An 18,805-nucleotide genomic window follows, 5' to 3' on the forward strand; every position below is an offset into this window, starting at 1 on the left:
ACTGTTTTCTAATTGCTCAATGGCTCGATTGCTCTGTTAGTTTACTGATGGCTCTGTTAGTTTGTTATCTGGCTTATACTAGTTGCTGATGGCTCCTAATTTTTTTGCTGGCCTCTCGTAGACTGTATGGTTCTGATTCAGTGATTCCAGAACGCCTAATGTTGATGTTTTTGTGTTTTGCTGCTTTGTATTTGTTAATTTGTTGAATGGCTGAATGCTTTGTATTTGATAATTTGTTAGAATGTATGGTTCTGAATTCTGATTCAGTACGCCTAATGTTAATGAATACTTGTATTTGAATTCTGATTCATGATTCCAGAACGCCTAATTTGTTAGAATGTTGATGAATACTTGTATTTGAATGGCTGAAATTCTGCTTTGTATTTGAATACTTGAATGGCTGAATGCTGTAGGCTGTAGGCAGAAATCCCTTGTGTTGAATGGCTGAATGCCTGAGGCAGATATGGTCTTGTGTTGTGGTTAAGAATATGCTGTTAATTTCCATTGTGTTTGGCTCCTGCTTTAGGTTAAGAACATGGTTGATTTTCATTGTTAATGTTTGTTGCTGTTTTGTAGTTGCTGTCCTTTCATTTCTAAATTATTATTGACTATGTAGAGTATTTTATTTAAAATTTGAGTACATGCATGTATTTACCTAAGTTATTATAACATTATAAATTTTTACAGTACTCCTAACATTTTTTAAGCCATTTTTTTAAAATTGTTTTGCATAGAATAAAATATTTTTTGTACTATAATTTAAAAAAATTTATTAAAAAATATTTATGAACTATTAAAAATGGACAGAAAAGTATTGTATGGAATTCGAATTGATAGCTCATTAATATTTTAAAGAAGTCTCGTAATTAAATATTTTGTTAGCTTTTTTTAACGTATGAAATAAAAATATATATTTTTTTAATTTTTAAATTATTAATTTTTTAACATCATAATTCGAATTATACAATGAATTACTGTGTGTAATTCGAACCAAGCTGGTTCGAATTAGTGTGTGCGTGTGTTTATGTGTAATTCGAACCAAGCTGGTTCGAATTATGTGTGTGCGTGTGTGCGTGTGTAATTCGAACCAAGCTGGTTCGAATTACGTGTGTGCGTGTGTTTGTGTATAATTCGAACCAAGCTGGTTCGAATTATGTAGAAATGGAATTCGAACCAGCATGGTTCGAATTATATAAAAATATGATTTGACTTATTGCTGAAACGATTTTCGCTTTGGCGTATTTACGTTACATGATTCTTGACTTGGCTTATTAAGGTTTTTTACCCTAATATAAATATTAAAATAATTTTCAAATTTAAAAAACTACCTTAAATGTCATCAATCAAATTCATATACTCTTATTAATATACAAACTCAAGTTAAATAATATAAAAAATATCAAATATTAAATGTCAACATAAAGATTTATCAATCAGAGAAGTGGTTATTGGAAATACAAAACAATCAGAGAAGTGGTTAATGGAAATACAAAACAATCAAAATAATGCATGCTTTTTTCTCAAGGTGTGATAGAATCTTATGGCATGGGAGAGACCTTCACCAATTATCTTACGTTCGTGGGGAGTCAAGATTCTCTGATCAAGTGATCCTAGACCTGTGTATAGCATATTCTCAGCAGAAGTTGATCAAAGAAGCTCTAGTGGCCAAAATATTTCAGCAAAACCAGCATTCAACTATATTTTAGGATGTTTATTTATAATTTATTCATTATTTTATTTTAAAACGGTTTTTTCGGTTGAACCATCGATTAAACTGGTTAGACCATTAAACCATTAAACCAGTAGCTAGAGCGGTTTGATGGCCGGTCCGATTTTCCGAACCTTGATATATATACCCAATTAGTCTGGCTTATTACTAAATTTAAAGGCTCTGCAAAGAATTCAAGCATATCTTCTTCAAACAAGCAAGCTTTTAAGATAATATAAAGGTTTAATTACTTTGTTAGTTTTTATAATTTTATAAAATTTTTAATTAAATTTTTATATTTTTTTAATTGAGTTCTTACACTAATTTTTTTTTAATTAGGTCCTTTTTGATAGTAATTGGATATATAAAAATTTAATTAAAAATTTTGTAAAATTATAAAAATTAATAGAGTAATTAAACCTAATATAAACTAATCAAAGTCTATTTCCAAGTAAGATTTTTAATTCCCCACCATATGAATCCCCATATGGATGAAATCGAAGTTAAATTTAAGTACATAACTGATAATAACTACCGCATTCGCAATTGAATATTTTTTTGTAGGGTTGCTTAGTGTACAGATTAAAGTTCATATAGATATACAGATTTATTTTCATTTTGTTTCACATGCATGTCGACACGTGTTGTCCTTTGTTGCAATATGCAACTGGCGCAGAGGAGGTGACGAGAGCTCATGGAAGTTGCGATAGAACCGGTTTGGTGGGGATGTAGTCAAACGGAATTTTGAACATCCCGCGTTCCGTTGGAACGAGGCTCATGACATGGGCCTTGTTTGGGGCAAAAAAGAAAACAGATAGCAAGCATGCACTTGGATCTTCGCTTTGCACGCTGAGCCATCACCGCACTTCTAGCCACATTCTCACTAAATGTTGAAAACAATTATCTCCATTATCGTATCACAATGACCCCGTTAGGTATATTTTTCTTATTTAAAAACGCATTGCACCTTTTTATCGTACATTTGACATATACTAGACTTATGTTATCCTAAGGAAGACATATATAAAAAGTATGAGTTTTTATGCAAATAGAGATAATTAGATAAATTGATTAAAATTATAATCCACATGTAGGGCTTGAAAACACCAAATTCACTGTTCTAATTTTTTTTTTGTGGTGTTTGAACGTATAATTTTATTTGGCACGAAATTATGATTAAATATTTAATGCGCAAAGAATAATTTTTCGGGATAAGTTGGCTTAATTTTTTTAAGTGATCAATTACGTTTATATTTCTTAATAGTTGACTTGCTCTTTTAGTATTAATCAATATTAAAGGTGGTCCATAATTTCTTGTTGAAGCCTGTAGTTCACAGTGCATGATATTTTTATAAAATAATGCTACCCCATGTTATTTTTTAAACAATTTCCACCGTAAACAATTATTTAGATCACTAAAAGATATAAGAATATCAGATACAAGACTTGGTTTGATCACTAATAGATCAAATGTACAAAGTCAATAATTTTATCCATGAACTACTGTTCGGTAGGTCGGGTACCGGACGGTTCGGGTTGAAACCCTGCGGACAACGTTTCGAATAATGGAGGGGCTCGTCTGGTCGCGATTCCCTGGTCCCGAATGAGCGAGGTCCCGAGTACTTCGAATGGAGAAGGGGGGTGCCACCTGCAAAGACACTCCGACGCTCTTGTCAGAATATGTGCAGGCGGTGAGGGAAAGGTGTGTCACGTACCTTGGGGGGAGAGCCAGTCTCCCCTTATATATATATGTCAGTAGTGGGCCCTTGCAGTGAGCTGGCCCACACCCTCAGAGATGTTGTCTCATGGCTGTGTGCGAACCGTACGGGACGCGTGTCCGGGTCGGGTGGAGGACGCGCCATTGGGCCGGCGAGAGATCGGGTCGGGCTGACCCGCATGAGATTTGGGCCAGGCCGTAACAGTGCCCCCGACGCGTCAGCGATGGCCGTGGGGCCATGGGTGGCGCGTGATGTCTATACTCGTGCGTTGTCGCTGGGTCGGCAGATCGTGGGAGGGACGCGTCTCTTGTGCGCGTGTCCCTTGATCTGCTGTGGCATTTGTTTGCCGTTTCGGTTTCCGCGCTGGGCATTTAATGCTCATAATGACTCGAAAAATCCTGTGTGCAAAGACTATTTTGCCCCCGCTTCTTTTCGCGCTTCTTTGGGGGTGGTTTTTAAACAGTTTTCTTCCTATCCACCTCCCACTTTTATCATTTCTATCTTCTTCTCTCCCTAACATCCAAAGCTTCCTGCGTGAACCCCTTCCTGCTTCAGCTCCCAGCCCAGATTTCCTTCATCGTTCCAGGTAATTTTCTGGTTTCTTTCTTTTGATGTCCGCGCTATGCTCTGTTGTTTGTGTGATTTATCATTTGCATCTATTGCATGGCTGATTTTATTTTGTTGAGAGGTTTTTTCAGTGTTGGGATAGGTGGGTTAGGGTAGGGGTACCATTCCAGGATAGTCTTTTTTGGGTGGTTTGTGAGGTAGGCGTAGGTTTTTGGCCGTATCTGGTCATGATTGAGTTGAAAAGGTGTAGTTTTTGAGTTTTTTCGGGCTCCCGACCTCTTAGACTAACGGAGTGGTACCCCGCTGTAGGTATGCCTCGCGTTGTCTCCCGGGCTTCCGGATCCGCTGCGGCTTATGACCCGTATGCTTGGGTGACTGACGATATAAGGAGTTCGCCCAACCAGATGGGCTTGGAGGAGTTGACGGAGTTCCGGCAAGCCGGTTACCTGTGTGGGGGTACTGACGAGGAGGCCAACTATGAGTCCATTGTCCCGCTTCCTCGCGAGCGTATTTATGAGCTCAATTTTCATTCTCCTCGCGTCCCCGATTGGATCTGGTTTTACAAATCCATGTTCACACAAGTCGGTGTTCGGATCCCGTTTTCCGATTTTCAAATGGCGCTGCTGAATCGGATATCCGTCTGTCCGTCTCAACTTCATCCGAACAGCTGGGCTTCTATCCGCTGCTTCGAGATGGTCTGCGAGTATTTAGAGCTGCCGGTGTCGGTGGACGTCTTTCTTTTTTATTTCAACCTTACCAACCCCTCCAAACAGGGGAAGGCGAGAAAAGGGTTTCTTTCTTTCCGTGCTGCCCAGGGTAGGAAGATTTTTAGCCTTTTTGAGGATTCCTACCATGGTTTTAAGGATAAGTATTTTAAGGTTCGTCCCGTCAAGGGTCGCCATCCCTTCTGGTTGTCGTTAGAGGGGGAGCGCCTTATCCAGACTTACTGGAGCTTTGGCGCGGGGTCGAATCCTTTTGTGAAAGTATCGTACAAGAGGTTGTCGGCTGTAGATAAGAATATAGCGAACGTTCTTCTCGCTATCTTTGAAAAGAATCCTGTGAATCCCCATCTTCTTATGGGTGAACGGGAGGCCGGCCGGAGCTATATTCGTGAGTTACCCTTTTTGTTTGTCTATGTTTCTTTATCGTTGTTATTCGTCTTTCCGGTTTGACGACTAACGTTCTTGTTCTTTATTCGCAGTGGAAATGTCTGCCACAGTGACCGGTCTCGAGAACCTGATGAAGACCTTTTTTGAGGCTAGTGATGATGAGAATGCCGAAGAAAAGGGGGCCGGCAGGTCGGAGGGTCCGTCAGGGGAAAAGGAGGGTCAGGCTTCCCCTGCCCAGGATGAGGAGACGTCGGGAAAGCAGGGCCTAGGGGGTCAAGTTTCCCCTGCCCGGGAGGAGGGACCTGCCGACGGGAAGGCGACCCTCTCCCCCCATCCAGATAGCGACGTAGAGCTTATCCATACTCCCAAAAAGCGAAAGATGTCTTCCAGCCCGGAGGGGGTCCTAACCGTAATGGAAAGGAATTTTGATGCCTCCAAGTTCATTGACTCCCAGTTGATACCCGGGACGGAAGAGCATTTTCATGCAACCGAGCTGTCCGGGCAGGCGAGGTGGATGTATCGCACCTTGCTTCGTGGGGCCGTGATAGCTCGGAAGGCTGAGTTTGAGCTATCTGGGATGGAGGCGCTTCGGAGGAAGCTTGAGTCTTCTGTTAAGGCGAATAATGACTTTAAGGCTCAAGTTGAGCTCCTCCAGGGTCAGCTGTCCGAGATGGGGGGAAAGCTTAATGCTGCCGAGGAGAAGTCGTCGTTTGTTGCGGAGAGGCTGAAGGCGTCTGATGAGACCGTGGCTCGGCTTCTGGAGCGTGAGATGACATTAGAAAATCAACTGAACGCCGCTCAGGGTCGAGTTGTCGCTTTGGAAGAGGAGCGGGAGCAGGCTATCTCGGAGGCGAAGGCCGCTAAGGCAGAGGCCGTTGATCTTAAGAAGAAGCTTAAGGTGGCCAAGGAGCAAGGGAAGAATGCCATCTTGATGACCGAAGATGCCCTGAAGGCCCAGCTGAAGATTGCTGCTCCTGATTTCGAGATCTCGTCAATTGGTGTTTTCAAGACTATCCAGGACGGGAAGATTGTCGATATGCCGAGGAAGTGAAGTCTTGTAACTTAGGATGTTTTGTAATGTATTTGTCGAACAACTTGTTGATGCTTTGTCGTTTTGTTTGCCTTGAACAATTTTACGTGTTCGTTGCGCGTTTTGACGCTTTGTAAGTTATCATCGTTTCATTGCTATGATTTCTTGCTTGTTTCATTATTTCGTCGTGTTGTCGTTTTCGTGTTACCGTTTATTTTGGGCGGGCTTATGTCTTGTGCCCGTCTTGCCATTTTCGTATTTGGTAGCAGTTCGGACCGGTTCGGTCGCGTAGTCGTTGAATTGGTTGGGGCCTATGAGCCGTCTGGCTCCCGGGGTGATCAGTCCCGGGGTGCCGTTTTAGATTTTGGTCACGAGGGACAGATATCAAGTAAGAGAGTTTAAACAAAACATTTGAACAAGTAAAAATTACTCGACAATAAGTATTTGACAAGGTAAGTAAACAAGTTGAAATAACATGTGGACGGGGCGAATACTAACTCTCTGGCTAGGCTATTTGGTCGTTGAGCCGGTGGGTCAGGAGTAGAACCTCTTTAGGTTGCTCGCGTTCCATGTTCTGGGTATTTCCTTGCCGTCTAGTTTTTCGAGTTTGTAAGCGCCCTTGCCGAGTACCTCCCTTACCCTGTAGGGGCCTTCCCAATTTGCCGCCAGCTTGCCTTCTCCTGGGGTCGGGACGCCGATGTCGTTGCGTCGTAGGACGAGGTCCCCTTCTTCGAAGTCTCGTTTGAGGACTCGTGCGTTGTAACGCAGGGCTATTCTTTGTTTCAGCGCCGTTTCTGTTAGGTGAGCCATCTCCCTTGTTTCTTCGATCAGGTCTTTCTCAACCGCTTCGCTCATGCCCGCGAGGAGTAGTCGGGGGCTTGGTTCGCCGATTTCGACCGGTATTACCGCGTCGACCCCATAGGTTAGGCGAAAGGGGGTTTCCCCCGTGGCACTTTGCTCGGTTGTCCGGTAAGACCATAAGACTGAGGGGAGTTCATCGGCCCAGTTTCCCTTCTTACTGTCTAGGCGCTTCTTTAGCCCAAGAAGGATGACTTTGTTAGCGGCCTCTACCTGCCCGTTTGTTTGGGGGTGTTCTACTGAGGAGAACTTTTGCTTTATCCCCAGGCCAGAGAGGAATTCCATGAACTTCTTGTCGGTGAACTGGGTTCCATTGTCCGAGATAACGACCTCTGGGATGCCGAAACGGGTTATCACCTGCCTCCACATGAACTTCCGGCAGTTGGAGGACGATATGGTGGCTAGTGGTTCAGCCTCTACCCATTTGGTGTAGTAGTCGATAGCTACAATGAGGTATTTGACTTGTCCTGGGCCGACCGGGAAGGGTCCCAGGAGGTCGACTCCCCATTGTGAAAAAGGACGTGTGGTCGTTAGCGAGCTTAACTCGGAGGCTGGTGCTTTGTGAAAGTTGGCGTTTTGTTGACACTTTGTGCATTTTGTGACAAATTCCTTCGAGTCCTTCATCATTGTTGGCCAGTAGTATCCTGCTCGGACGAGCTTCCTTGCTAGGGCTTTGCCCCCGATGTGATGTCCGCAGCACCCTTCGTGGACTTCTCTAAGCACGTAGTCCATTTGGTCGGGGTGCAAACACTTCAATAGGGGCTGGCTGAGTCCCTTTTTGAATAGTTGTCCTTGTATGATTGCGTATCTGGCCGCCTCCCTTCTTAGAGCTTTGGCCGCCTTCTCATCTTCGGGTAACTTGCCGAGTTCCAGGAAGGTGGTAATGGGATCTAGCCACGAGGGGCTCGCTCCCGTCAGGTGGAGGGCGACCGTTGGTTCCTTCACCATGCCCTGGATGAGCGACCGGTTACCCGATCCTGACTTTGTGCTCGCTAGTTTCGACAAAAGGTCTGCTCGTGTGTTCTTTTCTCTTGGAACGTGCTGGATAATGACCTCCTGGAACTGGCTCATTATTTGCTTAACCTTTTCCAGGTACTTTTGGAGGAGGGGGTCCCGGGCTTGGTAGCTTCCGTTTACCTGCGAGGTGACGACTTGGGAGTCGCTGCATACTTCGACCCTCGTCGCGCCGACTTCCAGAGCCAGAACTAGACCGCCTAGGAGAGCCTCATATTCAGCTTGGTTGTTTGACACTGGGAACTCGAACTTGGTCGATTGCTCATAGATGACCCCTGCTGGGCTTTCCAAGATGACCCCTGCTCCTCCGGACGTTTGGTTGGAGGCTCCGTCCACATGAAGCCTCCACCGTGTGCCCGTTTCCTCGGGAGGATTGCCCGTTACCTCCACCAAGAAGTCGGCCATTGCCTGTGCCTTGATTGCATGTCGAGGTTCATACTGTAGGTCATATTGTGAGAGCTCGATGGCCCAGGTCATCATCCTTCCAGCCAAATCAGGTTTTTGCAGTATTTGCCGAATCGCCTGATCTGTCCTCACAACTATTCGGTGACTCTGGAAGTATTGTCTTAACCTTCGGGAGGATACTAGGAGCGCCAGCGCCAGTCTTTCCAGTTTGCTGTACCTCAGCTCTGGTCCCTGGAGTGCCCTGCTCACGAAGTAGACGGGCTGTTGTGTCCTCGCTTCTTCTGTAACGAGGACCGCGGCAAGCGCTTCCTCGGTTACTGATAGATAGAGGTAGAGTGGTTCTCCGGCTCTGGGTTTCCCGAGGACTGGTGGTGCCGCCAAGATTTGCTTGAAATGGTTGAATGCTTCTTCGCACGCTGGTGTCCATTCGAACGTCATTCCCTTTCTCATTAAATTGAAGAAACGTAGGGCCCTTGCTGCCGATGCGCCGAGGAAACGGGACAAAGCTGTCAATCTCCCAGCGAGTCTTTGGACGTCTTTGATGCAGCCCGGACTTTTCATCTGAAGGATAGCCTGGCATTTTTCGGGATTGGCTTCCACTCCTCTTTGAGTGATCATGAAGCCTAGGAACTTTCCGGCCTCCATGGCGAACGCGCATTTGAGTGGATTAAGCCTCATGCCGTGCTGTCGTAGGGACGAGAAGACATTGTTAAGGTCACTCAGGAGATCGTCAGGTCGGGCGGTTTTTGCGAGTATGTCATCTACGTAGACTTCCACTGTTTTGCCCAGGAGTTCGCTGAATATCTTATTCATCAACCTTTGGTATGTGGCTCCTGCGTTTTTTAGGCCAAATGGCATGCCCTTGTAACAATAGATGCCTCCTGGCGTTATGAACGCCGTTTTTTCCTCGTCAGGTCGGTGCATCGGTATCTGATTATACCCTGAATAGGCGTCCATGAAACTCAGATATCTGTACCCTGCCGCTGCGTCAACGAGCGTATCAATATTAGGTAGGGGGTAGCAGTCCTTGGGACAAGCCTTGTTGAGGTCAGAGTAGTCTACGCACATTCTCCACCTCCCGTTGTGTTTTTTAACCAGAACCACATTCGACAACCAAGTCGAGTAATCCAATCCCCGGATGAATCCCGCTTCTAAGAGGCTGGCCGTTTGCTTGGCTACCTCGTCTGCCCTTTCCTGCGACATTTTCCTCCTTCTCTGGGCCACTGGTTTGGCTCCTGCCTTTACGGCCAGGTGATGCGACATGAGATGGGCATCTTTCTTCTGCGCCGATTTCGACCTCGGGGCGGTATTCCTGGCCGTCACCACATTTACCACCGTGAGACCGTGGTCGTCACCCTCTGGCTCCTGTCGTCGTCTTATTGGTCGGGATCTGTCCTCGTTGTCGTTGTCCCGGTTGCGTCTCCTTGGTTCCCTTATAAGGTGGGAGAAGTCGGCGAGTTTGCCTTCCCTGATAGCTTGCTCGAGGGCGTCCTTTAGGTCAAAGCAGTCTTGGGTCTTGTGCCCATAACCCTTGTGGTACTCGCAGTAGAGGTTCTTGTTTCCTCCTGTCCTGTCCTTCAGTGGTCGGGGCTTCGACAGTATTCCCTTTTCTGCTATCTGTTGGTAAACTTCAGTGATCGAGGCCGTAAGGGGGGTGTAGTTGGTGAACCTCCCAACTCGGGGGAACGGTTTGGATTGTTTGCTCGGACAGCCGTCCTTGGCGTGTTCCTTCGGTCTTTCTCTGGCGTCGAAGTGCCGGGATTGGTTGTAGGCGGGCTGCCGTTTATTGGCAGCCACGACTCGGCTGACTTCCTCGTCGTTAATGTATTCTTTGGCCACGGATTAGATCTCTTGCATCGTCCAGACGGGCTTCGTGGTGAGGTGCTTCCTGAAATCCTCATTCGACAGCCCGTTTGTTAAGCACAAACTTGCCACTGAGTCCGTCAAACCGTCGATTTCCAAGCACTCGTCATTAAAACGGTCCAGGTATTTCCTGGTCGGCTCTCCGGGTCTTTGTGTCACCCCCAGAAAATTGATTGGGTGTTTGGCTTTGACAATCCTAGTTGTGAACTGAGCCAAGAAGGCGCGGCTGATGTCGGTAAATTGGGTCACCGAGCCTTGCGGGAGGTTGTTAAACCACCGTATTGCCGGGCCCGCTAAGGTGACCGGGAAAGCGCGACATCTGACCTCGTCTCCCGCGTTGCTGCTGCCGGGATTCCGTCGCGACGGCGCCTCCCCCGAGTATGGGAGGCGCTACCTCGGAACCAGTCCCAGTCTGGACCAGTACGAAATCCATGAACGTCTTTTCCCACAGACGGCGCCAATGTTCGGTAGGTCGGGTACCGGACGGTTCGGGTTGAAACCCTGCGGACAACGTTTCGAATAATGGAGGGGCTCGTCTGGTCGTGATTCCCTGGTCCCGAATGAGCGAGGTCCCGAGTACTTCGAATGGAGAAGGGGGGTGCCACCTGCAAAGACACTCCGACGCTCTTGTCAGAATATGTGCAGGCGGTGAGGGAAAGGTGTGTCACGTACCTTGGGGGGAGAGCCAGTCTCCCCTTATATATATATGTCAGTAGTGGGCCCTTGCAGTGAGCTGGCCCACACCCTCAGAGATGTTGTCTCATGGCTGTGTGCGAACCGTACGGGACGCGTGTCCGGGTCGGGTGGAGGACGCGCCATTGGGCCGGCGAGAGATCGGGTCGGGCTGACCCGCATGAGATTTGGGCCAGGCCGTAACAACTACATATAAAAAATCCGAAATTTGACTTCAAGATATATATTATCAAATGTATGAAATTCTAAGAAATGTGTTCAGTAATCAACAGAATTCATAAGAATCATATATCCAACTCTATTGTACAAAAATTGTTCTAATAAAATATTTATTTATTATCTCCTCTTATTTCGCAAGAGGATTTTTCTTTTTGATTAGAATAATCGACCTGGTATTTTAGTATTGCAAAAATTCAATTCAAATTTCTGTCTTATAACTCAGTTAAAAATTATGATATTTCTGTCTTCTCATATTAAAATTAGTTGAGTTTAAAAAATTCAATCAGAAATAATGATATTTTTGTCTTCTCAAAATAAAATTAGTCGAGTTTAGAAAACAGACCCAACTGATGAACAAATATTTTTATAAAATTACAAATTGTTTAATTTGTTTAATGAATTTGGTCTGGTTTGTGAGAAATATTATTTGTTTAAGATATATTTCTATATATCTTTAGTAATATTTTAAAAGCAATCAAGTTTTAACAAATTATAATCAATAACTTACAATTTACTTATCATTAAGTACAGTGACGGATCCAGAAAATTTTAATAGTGGGGACAAAATTTATATAACATGATAATAATTTTTATAATAAAAATAATATGTATATATAAAAAATTAAATATTAAATTATCTATTAACTACTATATATCTATGTACAAATACATGTATTGTTTAACTTATTTTCAATGTGTATTTTATATTTTAATATATATTTTATACAAATAATTATTTTTATGTATATATAGCATGATTATTGTTATGATTATATTTTGTTATTGTAAAATATGATTAGTCTTCAAAATATCTAATATACAAATTAAAATATTAAAATAGTAATTTAAATAATAATATATAATTTAAAATTCTATTCTTTTAGATTTTATATTTTTAAAAAATTAAGTAATTTTTCTCTTAACACTACCATCAAAATTTCTCTTTTCTTTCCATATATATTATTAAATAATTATTTAAAAATCCACTTCCTAACACAATTAGAAGCCGACTCTTATTGATATTCATAGTTAAAAAAAGTTCTTTCAATTAATATAGTTGCTACGCAAAAATTAAAGCTAATTTGAAAAGAAGATAAATAATATTCTTTTGAGTTGATTTTTAAAAAAGAACACTAATTTCGTTTAAATATGAGAATTGATCATTCTAACGAATATCTAATATAAAATTTTTAAATAATTTAAATATATCTGAGTATAAAATTAAAATAATATCAAAAAGAATTAATTTACGTTTTTATCATATAGTTAATAATTAGCATTTACAATAAGAAGGAATAACATAGCTTATAGCTTAGCACTAAGGAAAGCATGTAGAATAAAGAAGACCCAAGTTCGAATGACATCTTCATTAATTTTGGAGTTTTCTCCCGAACGTATCAGTTGAACCAATTTTAACCAATTCTAAAAAGTTTTCACCTGCTTTGACCGGTTCTAACCGACTTTGACCGATTCTGTTCCGTAAACTGTTCCAAGATTGGACCGGACCAGTTGGGAGTCCGGTCCACTGGCTTCTGCAGTCGAATAGGCCGGTCCGGACCGATTCTTACAACTATGCCACATCATTTAACCTTTCTTGCCTTCCACCAAAAGCCAAATAGTCTCTTTTCTCCCGGCTCTCCTTCTCTTCGGTCACGTCATTCAACAATGAAGAAAGAAGAAAACGGAAGGTGCAGAAGCTATGGTGGATTGCAGAACAAAAGGCGTGTTCCCGCATCTATGCAAGAAGAAAGGGCTAATACCAAGAGGCTAGTCACACTACGGTCAGAGCACATCAAAAACTATTTTTCCTCATTTGTGCTGCACCCAGGATCTAAGAAGAAATCTGCCAAGTCTCAAGTACAAATCAAGCAATGATGAAAAAATCAAAGTCAAATCCGGACAGTAGAAAATCCACGGTCCAAATCCAAACTTCGGGCGAAAGCAAAACTCTACGGGCTAGATTATCGAAACTTAAAGAAAAATGATGAGAGAGAATGGGTAAGATGCATGCAACAGATTTGGATCTCTCTCTCCTTACTGACGAAGCCGCTGTAGCTCTGATGCAGGAGAAGAAGATAGTATGGGTTTTGAACTTGCTTCAACCTTGGAAGCTCCACTCTTCTATAATAAGGGTGAATGACCAACGGTTGAAGGCAAGAGAGTAAGAACAAAACATAGAATTCAGTTCTCATCGTTGCCTTAGCTATTTGAGTTCTTCTCTTTGATGGTTTTCATTAAGTATTTCTTTTTCTCATTTTGGCCTGTCTGAGTCTCATCGGAAAAGGCAAACATGGTGAGGTTTGTGAGAAACTGCCAATGAGAGGTAAATGGTAGTGAGTTACACTTGGAGAAAAAGCTGTAAGACGTTTCAGATTTTCTTTGTACATCTTTCTATTTTGTTTCATGATCTTGTGGGGATTCTCTTGCAAGTTGGGTTAGCACTTGGCTGTTGAAAGCTATGATGAGTCCTAGTCAAATTCAAATTTGGTCAGAATTTGGATTTGTCTCAGATAGAATTGGGTAGATCCTATTTAAAACATTGGTGTATGTAATTCAGCGAAAAAGTTAGTCAAATCCCATCAAATTTGTGATGGAGACTGGATGTAGGCTATATTGCATTTAGTAGTTGAACCAGGATATATCTGGGTGTTACTTATACTGCTCTACTCCATTTCTGTTTCTGTCGCTCAGGAGACAAAAAGAAAGTGTCTCTCAATGCAACACGAGACAAAAGTAAAAAATATCTCCTAACTTCCTTTGAAAATGCAACAAGTAAGATTTAGAAGAAAGGGAGGCTAACATACAGCCCCCGCTTCTCTTAAGCACTGAGAGCCAGCAAAGTTTAATTTTAGAGTAAACTACCATTTCTACCCACGAAAGTTTTAAACGCTAACAAATCTACCCACAAAAAAAAAAAAAGAAAATTACCATTTGTACAAACATGAGTTCCATATAACAAAATTATCCAAACGTTGAAAAATTATTTTAAAACCCCAAATTACCCCTTTCCTAACCCTAATCTCAACCCCCTTCTTCCAAATCTCATCCATTCCTTTATTCTTTTCAGAAATTTCATCACCTCCTTCATCAACACCACCACCATCTCCACCGCCACCAACTGTCAACCTCACTTTTCTCTTTCTCCACAGCCATAAACAATGATAGTGATGATCCTTTGCTTCATTCCTGCAACTGCTCCTCTTCTCTACGCCTTGCGTTCTTCTCCTCTTCTATCACAAACATGCCGCCACTCATTCCTCTTCTCAACCACCTCCACTTCGATGACCACCACTCTTTTACTATCTCCTACCTCTTTTCAAAGTCCACGGTTTCTCACTCTCCCAAATCACCACCATCATGTGCAAGATTCCTGTGTTACTCACATGCAACCCCACCAAAGTGATCTTACCAAAGTTTCAATTTTTAGCATCCAAAGGTGCTTCTCCTTCTGACATTGTATTGAAAGTAATGGAGGAAGGGTGGTGATGGTAATGACGGTAATAGTATTGATAGGATTTGGGATTGGAGTAGAAGTGATGATGAGAAGTAAAATTAAAAGTTAGAGTGGAGTTGTTGTTGTTTATGGCTGTGACAGTGGAGAAGGAGGAAGATAAGGCTGACGGTTGGTGACGGTGGCGGTGATGATGGTGTTAGTGAAGGAGGTGGTAAAATTGATGAAAAAGATAAAGAGAGGATTGAAATTTGCTGAGAGGGGTATTGAGATTAGGGTTAGGAAAAGGGTAATTTGGGATTTTTAGGTTATTTTTCAACGTTTGGATAATTTTGTTATATGGAACTCATGTTTTATGGGTACAAATGGTAATTTTGTTTTTTTGTGGGTAGATTTGTCAGCGTATAAAACTTTCGTGGATAGAAATGGTAGTTTACTCTTAATTTTAATATACTGACAATGTAAAATATTTTGTATAGTCGTTCAATTGCATTCTTACATTTACATGACTATTCATACTATTAACGTAAAACATAATTATTTTTTCTGATATGTCACTATATAATTGAATGCACATGTAAAACTATTAATCGTAAAATGCTACTATTTTATTCTTTTAGAATTAAATAAAAAGTTATTTCAGTATTGTTAATATTAAATTTGAATTCATAATTGCTAACACAATCAATGAACCTCAGTAATAATTTAGTATTTTTTAAATTAATGCTTAACAAAAATATGTTAGTGCTTTAGGAATAAACTAAAAGCTATATTAATTTTTTAAAATTCAATCTTTGAATATTGTTTTCTTATTTTCAAAAATAATTATAAGGTGTTGTAATATTTTTAAAAAGTAAAATTTAATATTTTCATAGGCATATTTTTAAAATATATTTCATGTGGCATTTTCATATTGCCTGTTTTCTGTATTATTTGTTATCATGAGAAACTACATACGATAACATTTTTTTCATCATTGGAAAAGAATCAATTTTCTCAAAACAATTACCTAATTGGATCAATTTATTATTTTTTAGGTTCTATCCCCAGCATTGAAATGGAAGTTTTGAATTTATCATCCAATTTCCTCTCTTTTATTTCCGGTTACAGTCCACTATATCAAAAAATCCTAAGCAATCAAACAACCCACGGCTAGTGATAACATTTCAGGAATGAAATAAGGCCTAACAACGACAAGCCCATTCATCACATCCCTTCAACGGGATTCTCATGCTGACCTGGTTTCCCCATCCACCGGCTTAGCTACAATGTGGAGCCTTTGTAAACCAGTTCTGCAACCTCTGCAAGCTGTTTAGAAAGGTCTGCGAGCTGCTCCCCTAACTACCAGCAGAGTTCCACGTGTCAACTTCACATCGAACAAAAGAGCATATCTTTATCTTCACATCTGTACGCTATAATTTTTCTTTCTTGTAATGTGTGTTATAAATTCTCTGGACTTTCAGCAGAAACATCATATACATACATTAATTGATTAATTAATGTGTACTAGTGTTTCGAGGGTTACCTGAAACTGAAGGTCGATCTCGGATGAGATCTGCTGTTATGACCGGAGCTGTCGTGTCTGACTTGTTGAATCTGGTGGAGCTGCCGATCCTTGATCACCAGAGGGTGGTGGTACCTGCAAGAGACTCCGATGCTTAAGTTAGCACGTGCTTTAGGCAGGTTTTTTGTAGAATCAGAGTATGAATTATACCTGGGTGCTCCAGTGTATTTATAGTAGTATGGAGTGTCCTTTAAGATAAGTTAGTTATCTTATCTTTATCTTTTTAGGGGAACCGCCTTATCTTTCTAGGCTTTGCCGCCTTCAGAATGGGCTGTGTTCCTTCGTTTGGGCTTGCTTGGAACTCTGTGGCGATTTGGCCGAACTCTTTTGAGGAGAGGTCGGTCGCTCTTGTCTTCAATCAGCCCAGGTCGCACAGCTCGACCCGGGGTATGAACAGTGCCCCTGCTTGAACTCGATCTTACCCTTGAGGTCATGTCTTTAGACTTCGACCCCTTTGAGGAAGTCGTGCTCGAGCATTTTGTCTTTAGTCAATCTCCTGTATAACTCCTGCTGGGATTTCTTCAATGCGAAGCGTTTTCTTCCTTTTCTTTTTTAATTGCAGCACGCGTTGCGCTTTCTTGGGAACGTGCGAGGGTTTAAAAGCTCATTAATTCCCCTTTGCCGTTTCCTTTCCCTCTTTTGCATTTCATTTTGAATTTTAAAGCATCATTTTTCAGTTTCTTCTCTCCTTTCTCTTCGCTCTTTGTTATTTGCTGTGGTGCTTTGTTCTCTTGTTTTCACGCCCCCAAGCCTTCCATTTTCTTTTGCCTGAAAGCGATTGTTTGGCGCAGATTTCGTCGTTCTTTCGACTTTGAGTAGTTATCGTCTTCTTCTCTGTAGGTTGGTCTTTCTTCTTTTTACTTCGACAATCGTTCTTTCTGCACGCTTTCACTGTCGTGTATTTTGCAAAGTTTTGATTTTTTCTTGAGTTTGCCTTGAAAAGTTTGAGTCTTTCTGCAAAAGATTGCATCTTTGTGCCTGATTATCGTTGTGATGTGCGCCTTTCGTGTTTCTGGTAGTTTTTGCTTCCTTAGGGCTTTTTGGCTTGTCGCTGTTCCTGTCTCTTTTTATCCTTGCATGACCTCTTCTTGTACAAAGCTTTTGTTGAACTATTGGTAGAAAAAGGTTGTAGCTTTCTTGATGATTTTTTGCGTGGTCTGTGATGATGATGGCCTTTTGCTATTTGTTTGGAGCGATGCTACCAGAAAGGAATTGATCTCTTTGTATTTTTTATTTTGAGAGGTGTTACGGATGGTTTAGGACATAGATTGTCAACTTTCCTTTTCTGAATTTTTTCCTTGTTGTTGCCTCCAAAGGGTGCCCCATTGATTAATGGGCTTGACTTCAAAATTAAAAAGAAGATTGTTAACCAACAATTTATTGACCTTGCTTAGTTGGTAAACAGTGTCCAACAGATTGAAAGGTTACAAAAAGAAAAAGAACAAGAAGATGAGAGCGTTTTTGAAGAAGAAATAGTAGCTTTTGTTGGTTGTGTGATGTATTCTAAGTTGAAGGTTGAAAATAATATGCTCGCAGCTGGAACAAAAGACATGTTATATTCTATGTGTCAATTTCTTAACATTAACGAGGAAAAGGTATTCCCAAAAGAGGGAATTATTAAAAACAAGTTAAAATTTTCTAACAAGACACTAAATACAAAGATTTGCAAAAATTTTTGCGAATTGAATTCGAACTTTGCATAATTTAAGGGTTTATTGTCAATGCGATGAGAAACAAGAAATTCAGTTTGATACTAACATGCTCAGAGTAACATTTATATACCCTAAGGTTGGTGAAGATTTGTTAGAATTTCTGACTCGACAAAGGAAGTCGAAAATAAATATGACTATGTGCTTTAGGCGCATTGCAAAAGAAAAAAACAGTAGTCGACAGACAGTCAAAAAGAAAGTGTACTTGTGAAAGTTAATATAGGATTTGTTTCAATGAGTTAGCGGAGCTTTCGATCCATTCATTCACACACTCACTCATTCTAAAAATTTCTAGTCACATTGACATACGAAAACAAGAGTTACGAGTCCATATCAATATTAGGAGACTCCATTTTTCTTTTAGTCATTTTCAATTCTATTTTTTCATTTTTTTATTTAAATTCTGTCATTTTCATTCAAGCACTTGTCAATTTCTACAAATTTTAATATAAGTCTTACAATTTTTAATTCTTTATTTTTTGCATTTCGTTTTTCTTACTTGTACTTTTCATAATTATTATTTTTGTTTTTACACTTTTATTAGATATGATCTCTAAATCCTAATAGCAACCCACAAAAAAATCGTATCTACTCTTTGAATTGAGATTTTAATACAAGTTTTATCGCCATCTCCTGTTAAGCAAAATGCAAGCAAAACAATTGTAAAAGAAATTTTCACTATTATTTAATTAAATTTATTTATTATGACAAGTTATAAATAAGTAATGCACATTTTTTGTTTATGTTATATTAAAAGTGGTATTGAAAAACAAAATTATTATATATATTAAAAATTAATCACAATATATTTATATATATCTTTTGATATTTAATTACATATTTTTTAAATAATATAATAAGTTACGAAAAAATTAAATTTACCTAGTAGAATAACGA

At 40.9% G+C, this 18,805-nt stretch overlaps 1 long non-coding RNA gene across 1 annotated transcript in view; it reads left to right on the plus strand.

Annotated features, from left to right (window-relative positions):
* LOC110264492 overlaps nucleotides 11,020-18,805 on the plus strand; it is an 11,955-nt gene continuing 4,169 nt past the window's right edge. The window contains exon 1 of the long non-coding RNA XR_002350672.1: nucleotides 11,020-11,029. This is a non-coding gene — a long non-coding RNA (uncharacterized LOC110264492). The remainder of the gene's footprint in view (nucleotides 11,030-18,805) is intronic.

This window comes from Arachis ipaensis, chromosome B07, assembly GCF_000816755.2.
Source record: "Arachis ipaensis cultivar K30076 chromosome B07, Araip1.1, whole genome shotgun sequence".
NCBI classification, from domain to species: Eukaryota; Viridiplantae; Streptophyta; class Magnoliopsida; order Fabales; family Fabaceae; genus Arachis; species Arachis ipaensis.